We start from the raw sequence: 7,851 nt of genomic DNA on the forward strand, positions 1-7,851 counted from the left end.
CTGCATTTCACCCAGCAAGTCATTTACTACTCTAAAGAGTGCAGTTTCTGTACTGTGATTTGTTCTAAAACATGACTGAAATTTACCAAGAATAGCATGTTTATTGAGATGGTTATTTAACTGCATAACTGTATAGCTTATCAATCCATCATTTTCAAATCTGCTTAAAGGTTGCTTTGATTCAAAATGAGTGGTTTTGGGTGTTTGATTGAGTGTACACCAAGTTGAACTGGCACTCAGTCAAAGGATGGTTACTGCCTTGCATCAAAGCATGGATGGGATATGCCCCAGCTCTAAAGGTAAATAAAGGCTTCTTTAAATGTCATTTTAAGGTATTTTAAAAGCCAAAGGGAATGTGTAGTGATAAAGAAAAAACAAATTAACAATGCCAATACTTTTTATGATTTGCTTCATCTCTAAAATGTAAGTTTACATATTTGAAATGCAGTTTTAACAAATCAGACTCTTAACATATAATTCTGATTTTAAGCTGCATGGTCTGTTCTCATGAAATCTTCAATGTTCTAATTATATACTCATTTGGTGTTTCTATATGTTGCTTAGTTATCACTAGACCAAATGTATCTCTAATTTATATTTAAATCATATTTCAATATGTACATTTTTGATTCGTCAGAATGTATTTCTAATTAGAGTAAGAAATAAATTGTTAAAATGGCTCACCGTGTACAGCAAACATGCTATATACTTAACACTACACAAAATAGAGGTAAAGCTACAAGTAATGCTGACATCAAAACGTATTAAGGAATAGCATTCAATTTAGAGATTTTTGCACTTTTTAAAAAAGAATAATTATCCATGTACATTTGAAAATGCATTTTAGCTTAAATCTCAGTCATCCTTTTCAAACACTACATAGCTACAACTTGATATCACATTGGCTGAACGCCTGTGCCCATTGGAAGAATGTGCTGACTCCACAAAGACAGTTACTGGGCTGGAATTCAACTACAAATTCATGAAATTTGAAATGGCACTACGAAAACCTTTGACTATATTTTTAAAAAATTCATGTGTCTAATTATGTCAATCTGTTGTTCAACATGTCCTCATTTTGATGTTGGTATATTGCAGGAGTAGCAGGGGTTTACAACAAATTTAATTATTTATTTAACAAGTTAATCATGAATCATGTACCACTGTTCTGACTAAAACTCTGGAGACAGTATCAGAAACAAGCATATTGGATAGGCTGCTGCCTATCATGAATAAATCATGCATCCTGCATGTCATCTTCAGGAACACCTTCAGCATGAGGTTGATTCTACTTCAGTGCCCCAGGGAGCGCTATTGTTTTTTTTTCACCGGATGCCATTTTAATATGTAATTTTAAATTCTTTCTGGAGATGTTTATTTATTTTTGTCATGATTGTATTCTGTTCAATGTATTTAAGTCACTTGTCTCAACTCCCATTGGGATGCATTAAATATCTCTCATGCCTTCTGTGTGTATCTAACCCTTCTGCTACCCATTAAATAACAGTGAAGAGGTCATTTCAATGTATGCACAGCATGCTCACTAAACACATAAATCAGATTAAAGGTGCATTAGAAATATTACTCATTTGGATGTAGTCAAAGAGATCATTTGAGACTTTACTATTCAAAAACATATTTCAAGTTTAGCTGTTGATTCTGTATGATGTTGCTTCTGGAATACCATTTGGATATTACACTTTACAATAGAAACAAAACCTCTAAACACATAATGTGTTAAAATCCAAATATGTTATAAGCCAAATAAGTAAATATCACAAAAAACTCCAGAAGTCAGCTATTAGAAAATCATTTATAGTATAAATTGATTTTTATATTCAGAAAAGTTTGTTAAAGCATTTATACTGTGAAAATAACAGGCCTTGACACAGGAATAGGTTTGGGGCAGCTGCCCATATACTTGAATAAGGCTGCAAAAACTGATGAATTGTTAGTACAGAAGTGTACAGGTTCAAGTCCAAAACAGAACTGATTAATGCAGGAGGCTGTGTGGCTTTTAAGTCAGGTTGGCAGAAGTGACGTCTTCAGGGCCGGAACTGGAAGTGATATCTTGAGAAAATGAACCAAAAATGACGTCTTGGGCCCGTAACCGGACGTGACGTCATCGGATCCAGGTAGAATTTCTCATGTTTGGTCTGTAGAGATAACAGAGAAAGGATTAGTGCAACCCACCACCCCCTGGCCTGGTGTGGAATTTCTTTTAGCTGCCTCCCATGCACACATGTACAGTATAATAATACCAACATATGGATAAGCACTGAAAGCCAATATTTTGTGTGTAATCTTCATTTTGTTACTTTTTATAAATGAATAAGTAGAACTACTATGTTCTTCAAATATATATGATATAGTATATTTTAGTGGGTTATTAAGTCCTGAGTGTCAGAAAGATAATGGTCTGGAAAAAAAATATACTGAAACCAATGAATATATGGCCACCCATCATTTTAAAAGGCTTCTGGTTGCTGAACAGATAAACTGGTCATAGATATCTTTCATGATGATCAAGCTAGAAAATGTATTTGAAAATATATACCCAGAATTCAATTGAATTGATATAATTAAAATATAAATCAAAGTGCAGCATAAATTGCAGAGAATATCTTTGTAATGACAGGTTCAAAATATCTCTGCACTCCTGGGCCAGAGGCCTGGAAAAAGCTTGCACTAAGCCAAGTCAACCCTGTACTTCACTCACAAGTTTCTTACTCTTCTCCCAATCAGTGGTGAAAAGACAGTTAATCATAAAATATTATTATATTATGCAAATATAAGAATGTGTCCCAAAATATGCAATGCATTACCAAATATTTATATGTACAAAAAGAATTGCCCTTTCTTGGTCCCTCTGCTAATAAACACTTCATAGAAAAATATTACTCCAAATAACATACAATACATACAACAAATATCCATCCATCCATCCATTTTCTAACCTGCTTGAATCCGAATAGGGTCACGGGGTCTGCTGGAGCCAATCCCAGCCAACACAGGGCACAAGGCAGGAACCAATCCTGGGCAGGGTGCCAACCCACCGCAGGACACACACAAACACACCCACACACTAGGGCCAATTTAGAATCGCCAATCCACCTAACCCGCATGTCTTTGATTGTGGGAGGAAACCGAGTGCCCGGAGGAAACCCACGCAGACACGGGAGAACATGCAACTCCACAGGGAGGACCCGGAAGCGAACCCGGTCTCCTAACTGCAGGCAGCAGCTTACCACTGCACCACCGTGCGCCTCTACAACAAATATCATAAACCAAACACACATAAAGTCCGATATTGTAACAGCGACTGGGAAGATGGTGGAAAACAATGAAGCCGGACTAAATCCCTGATCTAAAATTAATGCAAATTGACTGATGGTAATGATGGTGCTACCCCAAAGTAAATAAGTTAAGCAAAACAGAACAGTCTCACCAATCTGTATCCCGGCAGATGAAATGTATTTCCCAGGATGGAAACAGAGAGAATGTCCTATTGTTGTGAGATGGATTCTGAAGTACAAATTGCATTTGTAGTGGTCATTAAAACAGTTTTAGCACATGAAATCAACATGGCAGAAGTTGTGGAATGAAAGCAAGATTGAGATCCAGCTGAAGACTAAAGACCTTTATATATAGAAGTATCCATGTAATCTTTTGACCAGAAAAGGGATATCCCATCCAAAGTGTCTGCAGCTGTCAATCACAGTATGTGTCTTCTGCTTCTATTTTAAAGTGTGGTTGCTTTTACACAGTATATGAATGGGAATTCTGTAACAACTGACAGAAACAACTGAGCAGATGAATATAAATGAAAACTCATGTTTTATACAATAAAACAAAAGTGTTAGGACCTAATTTTACATAATGTTATGACTAACATCTTATTGTGTTTAACTTGCCTTGTATTTTTCTTTTTATTAATTGATCAATATAATCAACGTGTTCTGCTAATAATACAAAATAAACTGTGACAGAATGCTTAGGTATTAGTATAATGTTTACAGTGTAAAAAACAAGCTAATGTTTTAGTTATGTTACATGTATAACAGTGTTGGTAACACAGTGTTTAAGACAAGATGTCATCTGAAAAATTACAACATAAAATCTGTTTTTAAAGCTCTTGGATCCATGTCATGAATGGAAACCAAGCACATATTTAACAGTTGCAACCACATCATAATCCTGAACTGTTTGCCAGACCCATAATGCTTAGGACTGGAAAACCATTCTGCAAAAGGACTATAATATAGGAAACCATGGGATGTGGCATGTCACCAAGGAACACAAACACATGACCTTGCTATATAATCAAAGAATGATTACCCATCATAGCAAAACCAAAGAGTGCTCTGCACTGTGCTTTTTTTTTCAAATATACAGAAAATACAAGTATAAACAAGTTGTACAAATGCTATCATATGAGCCATAACATATCACATACTGTATGTTTTGCATGAACAATCCATTTTAAAAGTTAAATCAATATTCAGCCCATTGGGTCATCTTATAGAATTATGTATTCTTTGAAGTATATTTGAAGTATATTAACAATAGATTACAAATTAGCCTTCTATTATGAGACTAATTGATTAAAATGGATTTATAATAAAACAGTGTTTTCCTTAGGTATTACTGGAATAAAATAATAATAAAATAAAAACTGCTGTACCTTTGAACAACATCTATTATGTGTTACAGTATGGTTTTATAAACCTGTAATACTGCCCTTGAATATTATAAGCTTTGGAAATCTAGTACTAACATCAGAAAGCATTAATAAGATATACAAAATGAAACTAATGAAATTATAACAGTAAAAATGGTCTTTGATGTCCTACAATTACATGACAACCTATTCCCTTCCCAAAAAGAAAACATAAACAGATTTAACATAAAAGTTACATTGAAAGATTCTTTTTTAAATTATGTTTGCCGATTCCCAGATAGGCTTTAAGTGAGAAGGACAAACAAACTGAAATTTGCCTTTACTTCACTATTGGCATGTAGACTTATTTTCAAACTGGAAGAATCCTAACTCACCCTTTTTAAGTCAGTAGGTAACTTATGTTATATACTATTTGAAATTGGAAAAATCTAATTCTTACTTAGAGGATCTGTGCAAAACATTTTTAAAACCTGGATGATGTAATTGATAACATTCTAGAATAAGCATTTAAATTGAGGAAGTCGATTCTCTTCCATTTTTAGCTTGTTTTATTTTATTTATTTATTTTTTCTACTATTAAAGTTTTACTCTGTTGGCCTAGTTTTTTTTCTCATAGGTGGGGTTGATTTGACTTGTACTTAGTTCTGTAAAATTAGACTTGTTTGTATGGACTATTATTTGCTTTTAATAAATTCAATAAAATCAACAAAAAAGAAATGTTGGGGCATCAGCCTGGGAGTCACCCTTTTAATGAACTAAAATAAAAAAAACATGTATTGATGGCACTAGAATAAATAGAAAAAGTTTCCACAAAGTCTGAATCTGCATTAGGATTTGACTGCCTGTCTTTCAGTGCAATCTTTATTGAGGATGCCTTTTTCCCCGGGACCAAAGGACAATACCTGGGGAACCGGAAGGGTCAGAGTCAAATGCCCCTCACTGATGTCTTCATCACTGTTGAGAGAACAGAAGAGGATATGGTTAGTGCCAGCATCCCTCTTGACCAGGACTGGTATTATTTACCTAAGATTTGCCGAGGAGTAATGCATTGATGTGCATGTGAAATTAAATAATGAGAAATGATTTAATGGTCAAATAAATAAGTGGTAAAAAAATGAAGTTGCTCACAATTGTACTTATTGCATACTAAATTCATACCGTACTCTGTGAATTTAATATTTTTTACCCTATATATTTTGAATTTTGTATTGTATTTATTATTTTGTCAAAGGCAAATTTAAGAAAAAAACAATTTTTTATTGGCACATTTTTTATCATTTACATTTTAATGTATGTAGAGAAAAGCCAAGAAAAATGACATTTTTTATTAACAAAAAAGATTATAATATGCAAGCTTTCTGAGGCAACTCAGGCCCTTCTAATGACTACATCTTGATTACATCAAGCACCAATAAAAGGTGTCATTTTGTTTGGCTTTTCTACATTCATAATGGCTAACACGGTAAAACACCCTATACTACATTTAATGTATGTTGTTTAATTTTGTGTGTGCTTATATGCCTGATAATTCAGTTCAACTAAATTTTATTTTATACAGAATGTTTCACAGAATTTGTTCTGAGACCTCACACAAGATTATAGTAAAAATGCTTTAGTAAAATTGTAAATCCATACTTTACCGTATTTATATACATTGTCATGTGTGTGCATTTGGGGTTTTGCTAAGGGCCTGAGTGATTGAAATTCTCCACCATGACATGAAGTGGTGCTATCTAATAATCATCTCTTTTCTCCTCCTGCTGCAGAAAGGAATATTGACGCCATTCTGACATTACATGTTTAGGGTTTTCATAAGTAATCATTAGCTCCTCTGAAGATTTTGGCCTAGTGTGATTTCAGAGTAATCCTTATGTATATCCCTGGCAAAGATTTACAATCAGTTGAACACCGCCCATTCTAATACAACCACACTGGCTCCATATTGGATTAGGTGGAACATGTTCCCCATACAAGCTTGAAAATTGTAATAGGTCTTTCTTTTTTCTTTCTTGAAAGGTTCCAGCTATGCAAGAACACATTAGATAAATAACAAAGTGTTGTATGACAAACAGTCACTTAAAAAAAAATTTTTCAAGCATAAGGAAACCTGATTTTCTTAGAAGAACAAAAGGATTTACTCTGCACCAAGGATTAACATTTTAAATTTCTTTTTACAGTAAAGTCCTATATTATAGTCTCCAGATTAAGCTGTATAAAGTCTTCATCAGCAGACATACAGAATGGGCCTCATGTATAAACGGTATTGCACAAAAATTTTGTAAGCCTGTTTCCTCCCCTCAAATCGCATGAAAAAACCTAAACTTGGTAGCAACCATTTCCACGGTAGCTCATACCCGGTGTACGCAGTTCTCCCCGTTTTTGCACGTCAAATCACATGCATGAAACCCAAACTTGGTGTAAACCACCAATTTCCACGTAGTTCATACCCTGCGTATGCAAGTTCTGGCCGTTTTGCAGACTGGCGGCACCCAGCTTAAAGCAGTGCTACTGTTCCAGTGTTTTTCCCTTTTTTTTTGACCCACATCTCTAACGTGGTTTTATAAATACACAAATTTAAACCCGCATATTATTTATTAGTTTAATGCATCTGATTGTAATTAACTTTAACAAAAAATAATGGTCCACGAATGGTCAAACTATTCTAAATACTTTGTACCATAGCTGATTAACGTTTGTTACCTCACTGCACCTCCTTCTTCTTCTTTCACTACTCCTGTTAGGCGTGCCACATCAGATCATCTTTTCCATATTACTGTCACTGCACCACTTGGAGCAGCTGATCAGAAAGAGAATTATCGGCAAACAGCATCAAGCATTTGCTGCCTCAGCCATGCTGCCTATTTGAACTGCTCTACATGGCAAACGCTTCAAAACCTTTCCTGTATGGACCTTTGGGTTCAGAAACAGTTTCATCCCAAGAACTATAAATGCACTCAATCAGTCCATCAAGTGCTTCTTGTAGAACTGTTTGTATTTTACTACAGTTATAATATTGCATAACCTGAGCCATTTTATAAGCGGATTTACATATGATGCCCATATCATTTTTAAGATTCAATGCAGCAAAATATGTTTATTATATTATACAGATAATATTTTTAACTTCATTTAAATAATTATATTGTTAATAAAATGTGAGGGCGGTCCGG

The 7,851-nt window shown here is 34.4% G+C and overlaps 1 long non-coding RNA gene across 1 annotated transcript; it reads right to left on the reverse strand.

Annotated features, from left to right (window-relative positions):
• Positions 1–1,868: 1,868 nt before the first annotated feature.
• LOC120528602 lies at positions 1,869–5,616 on the reverse strand. Its single transcript, XR_005633556.1, has 3 exons — positions 5,584–5,616; positions 3,449–3,525; positions 1,869–2,156 (listed from the first exon to the last, which is right to left on the reverse strand). It is a non-coding gene; the product is annotated as an uncharacterized LOC120528602 (long non-coding RNA).
• Positions 5,617–7,851: the final 2,235 nt, after the last annotated feature.

This window comes from Polypterus senegalus, chromosome 4, assembly GCF_016835505.1.
Source record: "Polypterus senegalus isolate Bchr_013 chromosome 4, ASM1683550v1, whole genome shotgun sequence".
Classification (NCBI taxonomy): domain Eukaryota; kingdom Metazoa; phylum Chordata; class Cladistia; order Polypteriformes; family Polypteridae; genus Polypterus; species Polypterus senegalus.